The sequence below is a fragment of the Syzygium oleosum genome, unplaced genomic scaffold (assembly GCF_021117445.2).
Source record: "Syzygium oleosum isolate NSW1041296 unplaced genomic scaffold, Sole_v2.1 Sole_v2.28, whole genome shotgun sequence".
Taxonomy (NCBI): domain Eukaryota; kingdom Viridiplantae; phylum Streptophyta; class Magnoliopsida; order Myrtales; family Myrtaceae; genus Syzygium; species Syzygium oleosum.
The window spans coordinates 3,680,065-3,702,288 of record NW_026607512.1 but is presented as its reverse complement, the minus strand read 5'-3'; positions in this window follow the sequence as shown (position 1 = coordinate 3,702,288).

Below are 22,224 nucleotides of genomic sequence, written 5' to 3'. Positions count from 1 at the left end.
CCAACTTCACTTAACCACTTATAATCAACTTTCGTAACTTGTTATGCAACAAATTAATTTCCAATTGTGTTGGTGAAATTTCCCTAAGTTAGATTACAAGCCGACCTCGGTCTAATAATCCCTAATTAGGTATGTTAACCCACACTAACCTTAGGTGAATTTAAACTACCTAAAAGCATTAAGTTCTTGTGGAAATTCCCGAATTTAATCTAAGTAGTCCCAACCTAGATCTGCTACTGCAACCACACAAACAACCTAGTGTACCTTGATCTAGATTTAATTTATGATTCAATATCACCAGTGCACATGCATGCAATCTCCACCCAGTATCATGCATACATCGAAAATCATTTAAAAGTTGGCCAAACTTCTAAAAGCATTAAAATCATGATATAGAACGACACAATCAGAACAACTATATTGCATGAGCAAGTCTTGATAATCAATCAAACATGGTTAAGATCTATTGTAGCTCTAACAAAAGAAATTTAGAACATAGTTAAAGCTAAACTAACAACAAAAATTAAAGAGAATCCAATGTTAAATTAAAATAAATTTCACCAAGTTGAGTCACAAAGAGGTTCAGGTTTGTCTCCTCCTTCTCTCCTTGACATGCGCTAACTACACTAACAAAATAGAAGAATAAAAGCTAACTAATAAAACCTAAAATCTTCCTCAGAGGTGGTAGCTCCTCCGGATACTGAAATATGCGTCACAAGGGGGGTTTATTTTGCCTCCCAAAAATCTACCCTAGGTCAGGCCCCATTAGGTCTTGAATAGGATTCCTCGCCAAATTAAGAATTTTCCTTCTTAAGATTCCTATTCTTGATTTTCTTTGAACCTAGCCTCAATTATGGTCAAATCCTCCAAATTTCTGGTCTTGATTGGCTTTTTCTTCATGACAAAATATTTTGGAAGATACTGAGATATTCTGGAAGATGCTGAGACGCAGGGACTGATTTGCAATTCCAACACAGATACACGGGAAAATTACGCATATGGTCCTAGCGTGTTCTGCAAATAGTGTGCATGGTCCCTTAGCCTCCGAAAGTTATATTTCCTACAAAATTCAATAAAATTACATGAGTAGCAAATAAATTCACCAAAAACTCATCAAAATTTAGCAAATATCAAGCTTAAATTAGAAAAAATTCTCTATCTAAAATAGAGTTATCATCCAACCAGCCACTAAACCATATCTAATCAGTCCTTAAACATGCTATTGATAACCCATTGTCTTAACCAAGGTTTAGGGAGTACTTACTAGGAATCCTAAGCCAAGACAAGCAAGCTAAGCCAAGCAAAGCCATGCCAAGCAACAGCAGCTCCGGCGATCGAACGGGAAGATCGGCGCCGGCGCTGGTCACGGCGGTCCACGGCTAGGATGAACATGGGCTGGTGGTCACAGTGAGGGGTGGTGTTGGTCTCGGTTGGGGCTGGTGGTGATCGAAAATGGAAAGGAAAGAGGGAGAAAGAAGGGGTGTGGCGGTGGTGAGCAGCAGCGGCGTCGGCGGCTATTCCAGCACATCTCCAGTGGCTGCACGGTGGCTGGATGGTGGCTGGAAATGGCTAGCTGGTCCGGCAAGGTGGAGGGGGAGAGAGGTTCGGCCGAATGAAGAGCAAGGGAGGAGAGAGTGAGGGAGAGAATTGAGAGAGAGAGACTTGATCATACTAACCCCACTCACTTCACAAAACCCCATCACCAACCCCACTAGCATCCAAGGGTCCAAAATCCTTCCCCTTCCCCAAGCCAAGATCCAATGGTTCACAAAATTCCTCTAACTAATTTTCCAAAAAATACCAAATGGCAAACAAAATAAATAAGCAAGAAGAGGAGGAGTAGAGTGGTCCACTAATTCGGCCATGAAGGGAAAATACTAATGTCCAATTTGTCCTTCAACCTTTCAAATGAATTCAAATAGCTTCGGGGGTAAAATGGTCTTTTCCCATATCCGGTCCAAATTACATTGTTCCGATAATTCCGAGCGATCTAATAGTTGGCCACGCTTGATGAGACGACGTCCGATAAATTTACGTGGAATCTTGAAACTTTGACATCCCATTCCGGATTCTAATTCATGGCTAAAACCAATCAATCGCGACTTTAGTGTATCTCAAACTAATGGGCGACTTTTAGGAGTTACGCGTATCGACCCGTGGCCGATTCGATATCGAGCCACATCTTAGTTTACTCGAACCATGGTGACCTCGGTTGTCATGTAATTGCAAGGGTCAATCACTAGTTCCGATTGACGCGATCGTTCGGATTAGGTTTAGGATTGTTCGAAATTCATATAATGGTCAAGCGGAATCACCCGCGATCTAATTATACAACATTTGCGAATCGTTCCATAAATATCCTTGGATCGGTCTATAATGGGCCAAAATATCTCTCGTCAATCCTTACAGTCGAAGTGTCGATCAATGGCCAAGTTCGTAGGTCCACGTACTTGATTCCTAGCTAGCCATTCCCTAATGGTTAGTCTTCTCAAGAGTGATCAATTCCGCGTGAAATTTAACTAAAAGTGCATCGATGAGATAATCATTTCATAGATCCCGAAAATGGATTGAATTTCAGAATATCACAGGTCGGTAGTGCTAATCGCCCCTTTCTACAATCTTATAAGTAAGAAAATGAATCTCATAATGATTATCAAGACAATCAACAATGTCTTCGTAGTGAATTCAAGATCTATAATCTGACATTTTTTTTTATTTGTGCCACATTATCAAATCTGATGTAGAAGGTTTCAGATCTAAAATTAAATCCGATATAAAAGGCTTGAAAGAGGAATTGACAAGGTTAAAAGAAAGAAGAGAAAATCAGAGAAAAGACAAAGGAATAAGGAAGGATTCACCGATTCATGACATTAAATCAATAATCTCATCATCAATTCATAATCAAAGGCCAACTAAAACGTTGCAATTGTATCGATACTTGTAGTGTTATCAGTAAACCTAATTCCTCACCGGATAAACATTACCTAAAGAAAAAATAGTATGACCTAAAATTCGAGAAGAGTATCAAAAAAAGTCTTAAACCTATTGCATTGGTACCAATTCAATTCTAAACTTTTCAATTGGATCAATTTAGTCCTAAATATTTTCACATTAGTACTAATTGAGTCGATCTGGCTAATTTATGCTCGAAATTGATTATGTGAATAGTAGCCGTCCCACGTAGCATGTCCAGCGCTAATGTGGATAACTTTTTTTAATTTTCATTTTTTTAAAAAAAATTATTAATTTTTTCCCTTTTTCTTCCTTTTTCCTTTTCTTTCATAGGAAAAAAAGAAAAAAGAAAAAAAATTAATAAACATTTCGAAAAAATATTAAAAATTAAAAAATTTGTCCACATCAGCGCCAGCCATGCGACAAAGGACCACCGGCGTCCATGTCAATAATTTTTGGCCAAAATTGATCGGATGAACTCAATTGATACCGATATGAAAATACTTAAGAATAAATTGTCCAATTAAAAGGTTTAGAACAGAATTGATATAAATGCAATAGGTTTAAGACTTTTTTTGTTCATTTTCCCCTCAAATTTTGATAAGATAATAATAAATCTAAAAGAAAGGAAATTGAATTAAATTGTAATTTCAATCTAAAATTGGTTTTGGATCATTCTCCTACACCTAAAAGAACTTGACTCTAGCTAGTGAGCTCGGGAAAATTACTCGAATAGTTCCAAACATATACTACGTTTCAATTTTGTCAATTCAATCTTAAATTTTTGCGTGAAATTCCTAAGTAGTCATTATAATAAATTTTTGCTGAAAATCATTGACATCGTGGTCTAGTCATTGCTAGTCGTCCTATGTGGTACACCGCCACATCTGCAATATTCGACAAAAATTGGCCGAAAGTACTACATTGAAATTTTGTGCAAAGGTTTAAGACTAAATTAACAAAATTGAAACATTTAGGACTAAGTTGGAATCATAACAATAAAATTAGAGCTGATTGGATAATTTTCTAGTTATGTGGATGCCCTTTCCAGTGTATCAAGTAAATATTACTGCACCACACATGAGAATTGCGTGGATGTCCTTTCCAAGAAGTCAGGTAATAAAGCTTCTTTGCAAGTGGAAAAACACATGAACAAGATACGTTTGCTTAGAAGATTGATAAGCAAATTATCTACCCTCTCTCCCTGTGAGAGCTTTTTCTCTCTTCTATGGAAGAGTTCTCCCCTACCCCTTATGGTGATAGTCTACCCAAAACCCTATAACCCTATAAACCCTAATCCCCTTCCATTCGTCTTTCCCTTAATCCTCACCCACCATCCTATTCATTATGCTTTCCTCTTTCAATGGTTACTTCACCGAGAGCAAGCAAATTCTGGCCACAACCCATTCTCGGAGCCACACCTCCCTCCTAGGCCATAACCCATTCATGTGTCACCCATTCTACACCAAATCATGCTGTGGCTCCCCCCCACTTGCACAATCTTCCATCTTCATCAACCTAGATCAGCTATGTCCCATCCTTTAGCCCTAAAATCCCTGACAAACCCTAAATCCCCTCACCTAGCTTACCTATCCCCGTCTGAGAGCTCCATTCATCCACACTTTTAAAAACCATTTCATGCCCTAACCCCTAAAACATATTGTTTTACAGTCACTAGTATCATCCTAACATGCACGTCAAAGGCTAGAGCTAACGGCTTGAGTGGTTGCTGCATTGGCTGAATGTGGGACTGGTGGTAGCAGAAGTTCCTTCTTGTTGAGACTGTCTTGGTATGGAGGAAAGGAGTCGTTGAAGACCTCTGGCCAAAAATTTCTCTCTATGGTTATTGGGAGTGTGTCTTGCAACTGCATCACAAAGGTAATCATAGACAGTATGATATATAAAGAATTAAGACTAGCTGTTTTATGTTGTTGAATGGGCAATATGGGGTCGGATGATGTTGTAGCGAACATAAATTGGGCTTTGGTGGCTAATTTTAATAAGTCATAAGGGTACTAATGAAAATCTTAAGATGGAACTATCAGGGGCTTTCCAAGAACTAAGAGCCTTAGTGGCTCGTGAAAGGCCCAATGTCGTATTTCTCATGGAGACAAAGAACAAAGCAGAAAGGGTGTTGAGGTTGTAGAAGAGATTAACATTCCAACATTGCTTTATTGTGAACCCAATTGGGACGCGCGGGGGGGCTTGTGGTGTTGTGGAATGAAGATGTATCAATTACTGTGGAATCTTTCACTATGGAGTATATCAATGTTACATGTAGAGAGGAGGAGAGGAAAATATTGATGAGGATAACTTTTGTACATGCACTGTGTACATTCCATAAAAGGGTTCTATTGTAGGAGGAGTTGAGAAGCATTAACGCACATAATACCCTACCTTGGGTTTGCATTGGAGATTTCAACGAAGTATTATATCATTGGGAGAAAGTGGGGCAAAAACTGGTGTCGCGCCGCGCTTTTTTGGGATTTTTCGGGATTTGCGCGCTAAGGAGGTATTTTCGTGTAAGGGTCTCTCCAGACCATACCTCACATGACAGCAGATGGTAATTTCCTATTTGGTCTAAGTTTTTGATTTTGGAGTCGCCACTAGTCATTATTGGTAGGTAGACTAGAAATCTAATCGGGGTATGGGAGAAATACCACGATTTTATGAACCAGAGATTCTGAGTACGGGGACTTAGTTACGTTAATGATCCCAAATCGAGATGCCTAATGCCCTTTCGGTACCTAAGAACGATACGATGTCTAACGTGTTATGTAAGTTTCCGAGGCTTACCCACTAATTCTATCCATTTTAATCGCAAGAAAAATTAATCAAGAATTAAATGCGCAATCAATGTCAATCAAATCAATCAATCCTAAATGGTCTCTAAAAATGAAAATCAATCAAAACATCCAAACCCTAACGAAGCTCTAAAGCTTATCCATTTCATTATTTGCATTTTTAGGGTTTTAGGGTTTTTTAGGGGTTATAACCCTTGAATTTGAGATTTTTTTTAAATGCCGGGAAACGAACCGGACCGGCCCGGTTTGGCTAGACCGAACCGAGCCTCGCCGGCTTCGGCGCCGATTATCTCCTCCGGCGAGCATGACGCTAGAAACGGCGTCGTTTTCCTTTCTGTTCACTGAGGCATTTTATCAAACACCTCATGGGCATGAATCCTAGTTCTATGTTATCGAGGCCGCTAGTTTGAATCATTCTCTGGCGACCTTCCGGTGAGAGTTTCGTCATTCTGATTGATCCATTGTAAAGCTCGTGTATTCTATTTTCAGTCCGATCCATTTAGCACATCGTCGGACCTCTGTTGGCCGGCGTAAAACCAATCCAAAAAAACCTAACTTGCTAACTACCCTAAACCATCTATTCAAGCCCACAGATTATCACACAAATTGCCCTAACCGTCTACGTCGATCTCAATCGATATAAAATCATCAAACAATGTGAGAAAATGCTAACTTGGACGGTCTATGGCCATGGGGATGCTCCGACGAGATCCTCCGAATTCCGACGAGATAGTTCACAAAATGGCCGATTCGGTTTATGCGTTTTTAATGCCCAAAAATGCAATCAACAACACAAAATATGTTTAGAAATGTATTCTAAGCATTTAGAAACTCAAAATCTGACAGAAGATTGCATAATCAGCAAGATTGAACTAAATCATGCTTTTTGGAATTCTGGAAAACCATGACCGTGAGAGGATTTTACCTTCTTTGAATGTAATCAAATCTAAGTTCCTGGACTAGGCGGTGCTCGTGGAGTTGTTTTTCAACACTCAGACTTCCAACTAGTGGTCTTGGCTTCGCCGGAAGGGCTCTGAGCACGCCGGCCGAGCTTGATTTTCAGGCGTTCACGGCCAACTCCTGTTCTGGTTCGCCGGTGAGGAAACTCACCGTCGAGACCGATTTGTCGGCACTTTTCGATCGGAAAAGCACCGATCACTTGGTCTCAAGGAGTCTCTACTCACCTCACGTTCATTCTCTCTCTCTCTCTTTCGCACGTATTCTCTCTCTCCTCTCTCTCTGGCAATTCGTCGAACACCTCCTTCTCCAATGTTCAGTTTTTTCTCTGTTTTTGCTGATCAAAATTCCCGCCCAAAGTTCGTTGGAACCGACTTCCGATCAGTTAGATTGATTCCCTAGTGCCAGCTGGAGATTCTCCAACTGGCCAAGTCGATTTTCACGTGCCAAATTGGCTGAAAAAGATCGGCGAAGTCACGGGCTTGAAATGTTTTTCTGGGTTTAGTGCACGTTTTGATGAGTCGGGTAAGGAAGATGAACAACCCGGGTCGGGTCGGGTTGACCCGATCGACCCGGCAGACCCGGGTTGGTTTAAATTCGAAAATTAAGCTCAATTTTGTCCCAATTTTCAAAATTAAACCCCAAAATTGAATTCCTCATCACATTTTGAACCCAAATATGTGATTTTCCCCAATTTTTATTATAATCATGTCCAATATTTTCACATTTTTGTATTCGGGTTAATAGGGTTTTGTTCAATTCGATGTCCTAATGACCTGATTAGGCAAAATTGATGCCAAAATTAAATTACTCACATCTGATTAACCCTAGAAACGATGGTCTCATGGTTCGACAATTTCATATTGGGCACGATTCCCAATTTGGGCTCAAAATTCTTAATTTTCAATTGAATTTTGAGTTTTTCTGATTTCTTTGACAAATTGTGCAATTGGACTAACCATTATGTAATTCAAGTTCCCAAAATCATTTGTTGTGAAGACACTATGACTTAAAAATGACTAGAAAATATTTAATTGTATTTTTGGTTCAATTCGAGTTTGATTTTGCCCAATTTTGGGAAAAACACATACCGGATTGAAATTTTTCAAAATTGATGATGTATTAATGAAATTGGATTTAAAATAACACATTCCTAGAAAGTAATGCAAATGTCATTTTGAGTCCGTTTAGACCTTAAAAGAGCATATATTTGAGATCAGGGACAAATTCAATGTGTGATGTAAATGCCCATTCTATCATACTCCATTTAGACCATAAAGTCCTAAACTAAGGTTTATATCTTCGAATACATTGAAATGAACGAATAAGCAATTGAATTACATGGAAAATCCACCATGGACCTATACATTTCATCTAAAAATGAAAGAACGGTCAAATGGAGTATGACGTCCTAATCATGCATTCTAATATGAAAGGGCATTTAGACCAAGCATTGAATGTCATTTAGGCATTTTTTTTAAAAATGTGCCAACTAACTTGCATAATTGTAAAAGAATGGAATGGAACGATACTTGCTTACCAGAATGTTTTCGTTTGGTTTTAGGTATATCAACCACAAAGACAAGCGAATGCAACAAGTGAAGTTTTGACGCCTAAAAAGGTAGGATATGCTAAAGGCTCAAGGTTACCACCTTAATGGACAAGGGATCCCATTCCAATAGGTAATCGGTCCAAAGTAATGGAATATTATTCCACCTCGATGATCGGTACTGCATTTAAATGATCTCATGAGCAATTGGCTCATAGTTTCGCCTAAACACATACCTCCTAAGGGTAATCCTAAATGTAGCCGGGGTTGGGCCACGGGTGGTGTGTGCTAATGGTGTAGTGCTAAAATAATTTAAAGACATGCATAGCAATTAATGACCAAACAACACTTCTAAAACTCATTCAATTCACATTCAATCCAAACACCATCCTGCAAAACAAGGGTTAGCAAAGACTACACTCCTTATACCACCCGCTTGCAAAACCATTTAACACTATCATTAGCGGGACGTACTTGGGATCCTTCCAAGCACAAAACACAAGCATATCGTTCTATCTAGGCCTAAGTCCACTTAAAAAAGGTAACTCCCCAGCGAAGTCGCCAAGCTTGTCGCGCCGCGCTTTTTTGAGATTTTTCGGGATTTGCGCGCTAAGGAGGTATTTCCGTGTAAGGGTCTCTCCCGGACCATACCTCACGTGACAACGGATGGTAATTTCCTATTTGGTCTAAGTTTTTTATTTTGGAGTCGCCACTAGTCATTATTAGTAGGTAGACTAGAAACCTAATCGGGGTATGGGAGAAATACCACGATTCTACGAACCAGAAATTCTAAGTACGGGGACTTGGTTACGTTAATGATCCCAAATCGAGATCCCTAACGCCCTTTCGGCACCTAAGAACGATACGATGTTTAACGTGTTATGCAAGTTTCCGAGGCTTACCCACTAATTCTATCAATTCTAATCGCAAGAAAAATCAATCAAGAATTAAATGCGCAATCAATGTCAATCAAATCAATCAATCAATCCTAAATGGTCTCTAAAAATGAAAATCAATTAAAATATCCAAACCCTAACGAAGCTCTAAAGCTTATCCATTTATGATTTGCATTTTTAGGATTTTAGGGTTTTTTAGGGGTTATAACCTTTGAATTTGAGATTTTGTATAAATGCCACTTGGGCACTTCCAAAAATTCAAGTTTCACTTTCTAAGGATGGCCACGGTGTTTTTGAACCATTCTGTGAAGTTTTGAAAAAAAAAATTTGATTTTTTTTTTCGAAAATTGAATTTCTGAGAATTTCATTAACCGAGAATTGATTTTTATGTTTTTCTGAAAATTTTTACGAATTTTCCAATTTTCAAATTTTTTATTGATTTTCTAAATTTTTCACATTTTTTATTTGTATTTTCTGAATTTTCTGAATTTTTATGAATTTTCTGAAAATTTTTGAATTTTTATGAAAAAAAATTTTATTTTTCTGTGAATTTTCTATTTTTCTGAATTTTTTCCGATTTTCCAAAATTTTTCTTCAACTTTTTATTTTTTTTTAATTTTTTTTAACTTTTTAATTATTTATTATGAATTTTTATTTTTAGATTTTTATTAGTATTTATTTATTTATTTATTTTTAAAATTTCCCGCCGGGAAACGAACTGGACCAGCCCAGTTCAACCCGGTTTGGCTAGACCGAACCGGGCCTCGCCGGCGCCGGCGCCGGTCATCTCCTCCGGCGAGCATGACGCCATAAACGGCGTCATTTTCCTTTATGTTCACTGAGGCATTTTATCAAACACCTCATGGGCATGAATCCTAGTTCTATGTTCTCGAGGCCGCCAGTTTGAATCATTCTCTGGTGACCTTCCGGTGAGAGTTTCGTCATTCTGATTGATCCGTTGTAAAGTTCGTGTATTCTATTTTCAGTCCGATCCATTTAGCACGTCGTCGGACCTCTGTTGGCCGGCGTAAAACCGATCCAAAAAAACCTAACTTGCTAACTACCCTAAACCATCTATTCAAGCCCACAGATTATCATACAAATCGCCCTAACCGTCTACGTTGATCTCAATCGATATAAAATCATCAAACAATGTGAGAAAATGCTAACTTGGACGGCCTATGGCCATGGGGATGCTCCGGCGAGATCCTCCGAATTCCGGCGAGATAGTTCACGAAATGGTCGATTCGATTTATGCGTTTTTTATGCCCAAAAATGCAATCAAACAACACAAAATATGTTTAGAAATGTATTCTAAGCATTCAGAAACTCAAAATCTGAGAGAAGATTGCATAATCAGCAAGATTGAACTAAATCATGCTTTCTGGAATTCTGGAAAACCATGACCATGAGAGGATTTCACCTTCTTCGAATGTAATCAAATCTGAGTTCCTGGACTAGGCGGTGCCCGTGGAGTTGTTCTTCAACACTCATACTTCCAACTAGTGGTCTTGGCTTCGCCGGAAGGGCTAGGAGCACGCCGGTCGAGCTCGATTTTTAGGCGTTCACGGCCAACTCCTGTTTTGGTTTGCCGATGAGGAAACTCATCGTCAAGACCGATTTGTCGGCGCTTTTTGATCGGAAAAGCACCGATTGCTCGGTCTCAGGGAGTCTCTACTCACCTCACGTTCAATCTCTCTCTCTTTCGCACGTATTCTCTCTCTCCTCTCTCTCTGGCAATTCGTCGAACACCTCCTTCTCCAATGTTCAGTTTTTTCTCTATTTTTGTTGATCAAAATTCCCATCTAAAGTTCGTTGGAACCGACTTCCGATCGGTTAGATTGGTTCCCTAGTGCCAGCTGGAGATTCTTCAGCTGGCCAAGTCGATTTTCACGTGCCAAATTGGCTGGAAGATCGGCAAAGTCACGGGCTTGAAATGTTTTTCTGGGTTTAGTGCACGTTTTGATGAGTCGGGTAAGGAAGATGAACAACCTGGGTCGGGTCGGGTTGACCCGGTAGACCCGGGTTGGTCTGAATTCAAAAATTAAGCTCAATTTTGACCTAATTTCCAAAATTAAACCCCAAAATTGAATTCCTCATCACATTTTGAACCCAAATATGTGATTTTCCCCAATTTTTATTATAATCATGTCCAATATTTTCACATTTTTGTATTCGGGTTAATAGGGTTTTGTTCAATTCGATGTCCTAATGACCTGATTAGGCAAAATTGATGCCAAAATCGAATTATCCACATCTGATTAACCCTAGAAATGATGGTCTCATAGTTCGACAATTTCATATTGGGCACGATTCCTAATTTGGGCTCAAAATTCCTAATTTTCAATTGAATTTTGGGTTTTTCTGATTTCTTTTACAAATTGTGCAAGTTGACCTACCATTATGTAATTCAAGGTCCCAGAATCATTTGTTGTGAAGACACTATGACTTAAAAATGACTAGAAAATATTTAATTGCATTTTTTGTTCAATTCGGGTTTGATTTTGGCCAATTTTGGGAAAAACACATACCGGATTGAAATTTTTCAAAATTGATGATGTATTAATGAAATTGGATTTAAAATAAGACTAATGAATATTTTTATGGAATTTTCTGATTCCATTTGCTATTTTTCTTGATTTTCTCACTTATTTTGACTAAAAGAAATTAAGAAAAAATGCAGGAAAATGCTAAAAAATTTATTTTTGGTTTAGAAGTAGGTTTCTAGACTTGGCCAAGATTCCTAGCCCTAATTTTGAGATTTTTAAAAATATGAAAAAAAATGAGCTAAAAATCAGGTGTTAACAACTGGCGGAACAATATAGAAGGGTGGCTTTTAAAGATTTCATTTATAATTGTTCATTGATGGATTTGGAGTGTAAAGGATGTGTGTTTACTTGATCCAATAATCGAGAAGGTGATGCATTATTAAAGGAAAAACTTGATCGGGGTTTGTGTAGTGCGGATTGGAGATTAATGTTTCCATAAGCTTTAGCTTACGCCTTGCCTGCAATCGTCTCGGATCATAGCCCACTTCTTGTGTCATTCTAGGCTGAAACAAAAGGAAGGAAAAGGGAATTCAAATTTGAGGCATTTTGATTGGAGGATAAGGAATATGAAGGAGTAGTTACTGCGGCGTTAAAGGACACTTATGCTAAAAATGTGAATTTCTTGGCTAAGCTTCGAAAGATCACATGCTTTCTCATGCAGTGGAGCAAAAAATTTTCCAACGCTCATAGACAAATTCAATCTCTTAAGGCTGAACTCCAGAAGATTACTAATGGTCAGGGTTTTAATTATGACTGTGAAAAAGGCCAAAAGGATTAAGACAAGGATAGAAATGATGTGGAGATAGGAGGAAATGTACTGGGGAATGAGATCAAGAATTAGTTGGCTAAAGTGGGGAGATAAAAACACCAAGTACTTTCATGCTACCACGATACAAAGGAGGCAGAGAAATAGAATATCCATATTACAATTATCAGACAGACAGTGGAATAGAGACCCAACTATACTGAAAACAGCAACAAGGGACTTTTTTTGTTTCTTTATACAGCTTAGTTGGCCCTCGCAACTTCCAGCCCATTATTGATCAATGTCCTCAATTAACTGGGGATGAAATAAATGAAGCCTTAATAGCCAAAATTACCTTGAAAGAGGTTAAGGAGGCCGTCTTTCAGTTGGGAGCTGTGAAAGCACCTAGACCCGATGGTGTTAATGGACAATTTTACCAACATCACTAGCTGGATATTAAGAATGATATACTTAAAGTGGTGGAAGAGTTCATGGAATCAGGAAGCTTGAACCCGGAGATGAATAGAACCATGATTACCCTTATTCCTAAGACTCCCAACCTAGAAAGATTGGAACAATACCGACCCATCAACCTTTGCAACTTCATATACAAGATCATTTCGAAGGTGTTGGCTAACCGGTTAAGGACGTGGCTGCCTCAATTGATTGAAGTGGAACATAGTGCCTTTGTTAGTGGAAGGAAAATTTAGGATAATATCCTGATAGTTTAGGAGGTACTGCACCAACTACGAATTAGGAAAAGGAAGAAAAAATCCCAAGTAGTGCTGAAATTAGATATGCAAAAAACCTACGACAGGATTGAGTGAGACTTCCTAAAAGCTTGTATGTTGAAGATAGGTTTCGGTAGAAAATGGGTCGTGTGGATCATGCAATGTGTCACTACTGTCTCCTTTAGTGTGAAGTTCAATGGGGAGCCTTTGCCCTATTTCAACCCAACACGTGGAATTTGACAAGGTGACCCTCTCTCACCTTATCTTTTATACTTGTGGTTAATGTCCTCTCCTTTCTAATGAAAAAAAGCTGTTGAAGATGGTACAGTGAAAGGAATAAAGCTAAATAGACATTGCCCAAGTCTATCCCACTTGTTGTTTGCGGACGATTCTATCTTTCTTCCGAATGGGAAAGTTATAGAATGCCAAAACCTGGCTAACATTCTCAATCAATATTGTTTTGACATGGGCCAGGCAATCAATTTAAACAAGTCAGGTATTTTCTTTAGCTCGGGCTGCCCCCAGTATCTTTGCAGGAATATGACACAGTAATTAAGAGTCCCATAAATAGACAAAACAGGGAAATACTTAGGTATCCCTTTAGATTGGGGCGTATCAAAGAAATAAATGTTTGCTTGGATACTAGCTTGGGTAAACATGAAACTTGAAAGGTGGAAGGAAAAGATGATATCAAAGGTTAGAAAGGAGATCTTAATGAAAACGGTTGTCCAGGCTCTCCTGCAATATGCCATGTCAATCTTCAAGTTCTCGCTTTTTATTTGTAGAGTTATCGAACAAAAAATTGCCTCATTCTGGTGGAAAACATTGATTCTAAGGCTGGTATACACTGGAAGTGCTGGGAGGTAATGAAAAAGAGGAAGGACAGTGGAGGTATGGGTTTTCGAGACCTAATCACCTTTAATAGGGCAATGCTGGGCAAACAGGCTTTGAGGATGGCACAATCACCTTCGACGCTTTGGTGCCAAATACTAAAAAGGCTCTACTTCCCCAACACTGATTTTTGGCATGTGAGGAAAGGACAAAGATCGTCTTGGGGATGGCATAGCTTGCTGATTGGAAGAGATGCATTATTTGGCTCGGTTCAATGGTCAGTAAGGAATGGAAAATCGATTAGAATTCGTGAAGACAGGTGGACACGATTGGGCACAATTGTAGGTCCAACAAACCAAGATGATCCTTAATTAGTGTCTGAGTTAATTGATAGAGACCAGGCCAAATGGAATGAACAAAGCCTTATAGCTTGTTTGAAGACAGTACCATGGAGGAAATCTTGGCCATCCCCATCCCATCTATGGAAGAGAAAGATAGACTAATATGGACAACAGCCAAATCAGGGAATTACTCAGTTAAAAGTGGGTACAATCATCTTAAAAAAGAAGTAGACAGCCCAGCTAATCAACAAGCCTCGTACTCGCACCAAATACCATGAGCTCTATGGTCTAAAGTGTGGAGCATGAACACCCTACCTAAAATCAAACTATTCCTATGGCAACTTTGCCAAAATGCCTTGCCTACAAAGGAAAACTTGTTCAAGTGAAGAATCTTACTTAACCCATTGTGCCCAGTGTAACATCCCGTGACTGGCCACTTACTAATGCTACCCATTTAACTCCCGATACTCACTAATTGGCGACTCGACATAAAGTGTATCCCTTTTTAGGTTAGCATTTATAACATGAATGTAAAATATAGTTTAACTACTATATAAACTAGTCAAGTCTAAGCTTCCCGTCTAGCAGGTTCTGGCAAGACCCTGTTTCAATACTACTAACGTAATATCAATGAATAATTTGAAGTACCTGTAAAACTCCATATTTGACATCCATGGCCTTTCTATGGTACACATTTAATTGAGTTATCTAGTGTACTACGAAAGAACGGGTAAGTACAACGCAAGTGCCATAACTTTTGTATGGAGGACACTTAAGTGCCATAACTTTTTTTTGGCTCACTTGAGTGCCGTAACTTTCAAAAAAAAGATCACTTAAGTGCGACTTACGAGCTGGTCGTGAGGGCCCTAAACCGCGGCTTTTCCGGCCGAACAATGACCTTCCCGGCGAGGCGAGCACCACCAGCTTGAAGAGAGGGTGTCGGTGAATCATTCCATGGCCTCCGTTCGTCTCGAAATTTCCGTTTTAGCCTCCGTTGACGAAGGTAAAAATGCTTCATAGTCATACATTTATCGAACCGATTTGTGTGACTACGAAGCATTTTTACCTTCGTCAACGGAGGCTAAAACGGAAATTTCGAGATGAACGGAGGCCATGGAATGATTCACCGACACCCTCTCTTCAAGCTGGTGGTGCTCGCCTCGCCGGGAAGGTCACCGTTCGACCGGAAAAGCCGCGGTTTCAGGCCCTCACGACTAGCTTGTCAGAGGGGTTGGTCGTGAGGGCCCGAAACCGCAGCTTTTCCAGCCAAACGGTGACCTTCCCGGCGAGGCGAGCACCACCAGCTTGAAGAGGGGGTGTCGGTGAATCATTCCATGGCCTCCGTTCATCTCGAAATTTCCGTTTTAGCCTCCGTTGACGAAGGTAAAAATGCTTCGTAGTCACACAAATCGACTCGATAAATGTGTGACTACGAAGCATTTTTACCTTCGTTAACGGAGGCTAAAACGGAAATTTCGAGACAAACGGAGGCCATGGAATGATTCACCGACACCCCCTCTTCAAGCTGGTGGTGCTCGCCTCGCCGGGAAGGTCATTGTTCGGCCGGAAAAGCCGCGGTTTAGGGCCCTCACGACCAGCTCGTAAGTCGTACTTAAGTGATCTTTTTTTTGAAAGTTATGGCACTCAAGTGAGCCAAAAAAAAGTTATGGTACTTAAGTGTCCTCCGTACAAAAGTTATGGCACTTGCGCTGTAGTTACCCCACGAAAGAACTAATATGTAAGTGAATGACAACATTTACTAGAAGTTCCTTGCTTCTCTTATTTATAACATTTGGGTGACATACAAGTAAGGACATACATGGGAAGCCATCCCTAAACAAAAGCTATGTCCTAACGGGTCTTATTAGCCTGATTCGTCTATTGGCATTCCAAAATGCATCACCCAACTTGTATGACCATTTTTCAAAAAGTGACAAGTCATGCTTCCCAAAAATGGTTCTCTAAGTTGGTTACTACCAACCTAGTCAACCACCCACACCACCGCTCGCTCCATTACTGCTTCCACTTTTGCTCACAGGGTAATGGATAGGATCCACCAAGCTTAGTCCCACGTCAAGGAAAACTGAAACCAATCGGATAGGCACTCGGTGATTCGGTAACCCCACGTCTACCCACATCGTGGCCTCGTAACGTACCGAACGAACCATTGGAAACTCCAGATCAGTAAAACGAAGAAGGCTGCCCTCAAACTCATCCAAGGAGCCAAAAAGCGTGACAGGAGTCGCAAGTGGCGGATAGCCCATACTTACTAATCTGAAAAGTTCAACAACCACAAGGGTGAGCAATAGCCCAACAAAGAATATCCATCACACTATACTAAACAGATAGCTAATAAACACATCAAAAGAGCATTCACGACAATCGTTAGTCCTAAACCTTAAGTCTAACAAGGCAGACGTCATAACTCACATTTCATTACTAGTCTCTAAAGGTAGAAATTCGAGGAACAATGGCATCAAAATATCATTGAACCGTAAGTGCATAACAATCAATTTCTTGTAAGGTGTTGACACTTGATTTTTAGCTCATTTTTCAAATTTTTCAAAAAATTACAAAATTAGGATTAGGAACCTTGGCCAAGCTTAGGAACCTATTTCTAATCCAAAATTAATTTTTTCTAGAATTTTTCTTTAATTTCTTTTAACCAAAAATAAGAGAGAAAATCAAGAAAAATAGCAAATAGAGTCCAAAAATTACATAAAAATAGTCATTGGTCTTATTTTAAATCCAATTTCATTAATACAGCATCAATTTTAAAAATTTCAATAAGGAATGTGTTTTTTCCTAAAATTGGGTAAAAACAAGCCCAAATTGAATAAAAAATTCAATTGAGTCATTTCTAGTTATTTCTAGGCTATAGTGTCTTCATAACAAATGATTCTGGAACCTTGAATTACATAATGGTCGGTCCAATTGCACAATTTACCAAAGAAATCAAAAAGCCCCAAAATCCAGTTGAAAATAATGGATTTTTTAGCCCAAATTGGGAATCATTATCAATTTGAAATTGTCGAATTATAAGACCATCATTTCTAGGGTTAATCAGTCATGGCTAATCCAATTTTGGATTTTTCCCAATCAGGTCATCTAGATATCAAATTGAATAAAAACCTTAATGATCTAAATTTGCAATTGAGAATTTTGGGTTTAATTGTGACAAAAATTAGGGAAAATCACATGTTGAGGTACAAAATGTGATGAGGAATCCAATTTTGGGGTTAAAATCGGGTTGAATTTGTGAAAATAGACCAACCCTGGTCTGCCGAGTCGATTGGATTGACTAGACCCGACCCGGGTCGGTCTCCTTCCTTACCTAACTTACCCAGAACACTATAAACCCAGAAAAAATATCTCCGGCCCCGCTTCTTCACCGCCTTACCCAGACCAATTAAGCACGTGTTAAACTCCGATTCCAGCTGGAGATTTTCCAGCTGGCATCGGAGATTTGATCTAACCGACTCGAAGGCCGGTAATAACAAACTTTGGGTGGGAAAATCAAGCTAGAAAAAGGAGAAAAAACATTATCAAACGAAAGGAAGGTGCTCGACGGTTTTTCTGAGAGAAAGAGAGGGAGAGAACGAGCCCGAAAGAGAGAGAACGAGCATAAGCGTGAGTAGAGACTCCCAGGGCCGAGTGATCAGCGCTTTTCCGACTGGAAAAGATCCGGCAAATCAGTCTCAACGGTGAGTTTCCTCACCGGAGAACCTGTGGCGAGGTTGATCATCATCGCTTGAAGATCGCGATCGGCCGGCGGGTCCAGACCTTTTCAGGCGAAGCGGAAGCTACCAGTTAGGAGTCTAAGTTTTAAGGAAGAGCTCCATAGTCGTCATTAGCCTCGGAAATTTCATTTGATCCTCCTACGAAGAAGGTAAAGGTCCGATCATGCTCACAGTCTAATAAATTTTCCAGATTAGGTTTTAGATTAATCATGTATATTTCTTCGCGATTTTGCCATGTTAGATGCTAAAAACATGTTCTAATCACATTTTCATTGCTTGCTTGCATTTTGAATGGTTGAATATGCATAAAACTGAGTTAGCCGCCATTGTTGAACCTTGCCGGAGCTTCTAAACTTCGCCGGAGAGCCTCCCTTTGCCGTAAGCCATCCAAGTTAGCTTTCCTTAAAAATTCACAGAATGACTCAAAAACATTGTGGCCAACCTTTGCAGGTGAAATTAGAATTTTTAGAGGTGCCTAATCGGCGTTTTTTGAGAATCCTTAATTTAGGAGTTTTTACCCCTAAAAAATCCTAAACCCTAAACAACACATATCATTGAATGAATAAGTCTTTAGGGCTTTACTAGAGTTTGAGTGTTTTGAATTGGTTTCAGTTTAGAGACCCAAATTAGGATTGTTTTGTTTGATTGCAATTGATTGTGTTGCTTATATTGATTGATTGAGTTATCACGTTTAGAATGGTTAGTATTAGTGGATAGATCTCGGAAACTCGTGTGGCACGTTAGACACATCATATCGTTTTAGGTACCGAAAAGACGTTAGGGATCTCGATTCGGGATCATTAACTGTAGGACTTGAATTTGCCTAGGGGCTCCTCACCTGTAGGACTTTGATTTGCCTAGGGGCTCCTCGCTTGTAGGACTTTGGATTTGTCTAGTAGTTCCTCACCAGTAGGACTTTGAATTTGCCTAGGGGCTCCTCGCCTGTAGGACTTGAATTTGCCTAGGGGCTCCTCGCCTGTAGGACTTTGAATTTGCCTAGGGGCTCCTCGCCTGTAGGACTTGAATTTTCCTAGGGGCTCCTCGCCTATAGGACTTGAATTTGCCTAGGGGCTCCTCGACTATAAGACTTTGAATTTGCCTAGGGGCTCCTCGCCTGTAAGACTTTGAATTTGCCTAGCTCCTTGCCTGTAGGACTTTGAATTTGCCTAGGGCTCCTCGCCTGTAGGACTTTGAATTTGCCTAGGGGCTCGTCGCTTGTAGGACTTGAATTTTCCTAGGGGCTCCTCGCCTGTAGGACTTGAATTTGCCTAGGGGCTCCTCGCCTGTAAGACTTTGAATTTGCCTAGCTCCTCGCCTGTAGGACTTTGAATTTGCCTAGGGGCTCCTCGCCTGTAGGACTTTGAATTTGCCTAGGGGCTCATTGCCTGTAGGATTTTGGATTTGCCTAGTGGTTCCTCACCAGTAGGACTTTGAATTTGCCTAATGGTTCCTCACCAGCAGGACTTTGGAAAGACTTCAAACAATGAACGCCTTAACCGTGAGTTTTGTGATTTTGAGGTTTCACTAACCTTTGTATGGTTTTTTAGTTGACCAAAAACTATTTTGAAAAGTAGTTTTGAAATTGATCAAAACTGTTTGAAATGTGGTTTTTTTTTAGCTTACCACAAACTGTTTGAAAATTTGGTTTTAAGTTGACCAAAAACTTTTGAAACCTGGTTTTGAAATATGCATTCTTTGCATTAAATGCATTTCAGACAATCAAATTTTCTTTTCAAAGAATTATTTGAACAAAATGCTTGCAATCTTTCAAGAAATGCTTGAAATGATCATTTGGAAGACCTTCATTAGAAAGGATTTGTTTCAATCTATGAACTTGGTCTTTTCTTCATCTGATTGAAAGGGGACTTGTCTGATATCCCTCAATTTTTTTTCTCTCTTAACCAATCCTTAGGTGTTTGGAGATGTTCGCAATGTATACAATCCAATTGATCCAATAAGGTCTTTCAAAGGATTGTAATGTTGGCTTGGTCAATGGCTATTCAAAGGATAGGCATTCTGAGGCCCAGAAAAAGGATTTTATCATATCTGACTTCGGGTCTACAAGTTAAGAACCTCGAGGATAAGACAAGATAGTATTGCATATACTTCTTTGAGTGATGACTTCTTGTCATAAAGTCATGTTTCTACTCTCAACATCTCAATCTGAAGAGTCTTTAGGGAGAGGTTGTATTGTTGGTATTTGGTAGGCTAAAAAAGGCTCATTTGTTTGAATTCAGGGTTTTTTTTTTATGAAATTGATGATCTTCTTGGCATCACCACTTTTTCTTTTCTTCTTTTTTCACTAGAGATCTTTTCTTCTATGAACATCAGAGTTCTCTAAACATTCATCACAATCTCTTTTCTTTTGCTCATTTTCACTTGCTGTGATCTATGATCTCTCATGATCTTGACTTTGCTTTGTCATGACTTTTTTTCATTTTGAGCTTTCTTTTACACTCTCTTTTCTTTCTCATTTTTCTCGGGCATTTGGCCTTGCTTTTACCAGGCACACTGCTTTTTCATGCCCCAGACTCCTTTGTCTTTAATCTTTTTGAATTCTAAGGACTCTGTGTTCTGCCCTTTTGCTTCTTATCTATTAAAGTGGATCTTATGCTTATGCTCCAATATGAAGAGATGATCATCAATTTGGTGTTTTGAAATGAATATTCAGGCTCAATTGGGCTTTGCCAAAGGTAATATGTTTGGGTATAAGAAATGAAGTGCTCTTCTTCCTCTTGGGATGTCTTGAGCTTCCATATGACTTCATATGAAGTTATCACAGAAAGATTGATGCAAGAGTATACAATAAAATCTTTCTTGATCCTATTCTCCATAGCTATCAATCCACAAACCTCCTGATTTGCCCCAATGTGGGGTGATTCTTAACAGGGTTGTTTTGGCAAACTTCTCTACTGTTTTGGCTCAAATTTTGGTTTGCAAGGGATAAGTATGTATTTGGGATAGTGAAATGATTGCCTTTTATCATTTCAATCCATGTAATCATTGTGAATATCCTCTATTTCCTTCGAATGAGTTTTTCTCACTCACTTCTCTATTTTGACCTTGAGTGTATAAGGGACGTGTTTGGATATGGCTTACCTTTCATCATTTGAAGGTCTTTCCATTCGATTTAATCCAAACTTTTTTCTATGAAATTTTTCAAAACCTTTTGTCAAATTATCCCTTTTTAGGGAATTTTGATGCTTAGCGCATTTTTAAAGAAAGCGTGTTTCAAAAATTTTTTTGATTGAAACATTTCTGAGGTATTTTCCTTTTTAAAACAATTTGTTTTGCTTTTGCTCAGCCTTAGTGTCATTTCGTTTGGGGAAGAAAAAGTTTGATTTTTCTCTTAGTAAGGTAACCTCTTTAGTACATACCCTCACGATTTAGGGATACCTATATGATCAATTTATCAAGATCCCTGTTGTTTGCATGTTTTTGCTTTGGTTCCACTGGGGATTCTTCTATTGTTGTTCCCTTTTCTTTGTCTCTCTGGGGATAATAAAAAGGAAAGCACATTAAAGGATATCATTGGAAAATAGAATTAGAAATGATACTTCCCTCTACTATTTGATAACTCCATTGGGAATTCTGAAATCATCAACTGGTTCAAATTTTTTTTTGCTTTCTTCTGCAAAACAGATAAACATGTTCATGAAATGCATGACATGCGTGATATGCATGATATGCACCTGTTCTAAAGTGACCCGAATCTTTTCTTGAATGTTCGTCTTCATTTCATGGGTAGAAAATCTTGACAGCATCTGCATTTACAGGATATGCCAGTTCTGTTCCTGCCATATCTACAAGAATCAATGCTCCTCCAAGAAGAACCTTCTTGATAATGTATGGACCCTCATAATTTAGAGTGAATTTACCATGAGGATCTGAATTGTTGAAGATGACTTTCCTCACTACTAAATCCTCTGTTTTGAAATTCCTCGGTTTCACCTTTCGATTAAAGGATTTAGCCACTCGTCTTTGATAGGCTTGTCCATGGCATATAGCTCTTAATATCTTTTCATCGATTATGTTGAGTTGTTCATATCTTTGTTGGATCCACTCAGCTTCTCAAAGCTTTAATTGAGATAGTATCCTTAATGAAGGAATTTCTACTTCAACAGGTAGC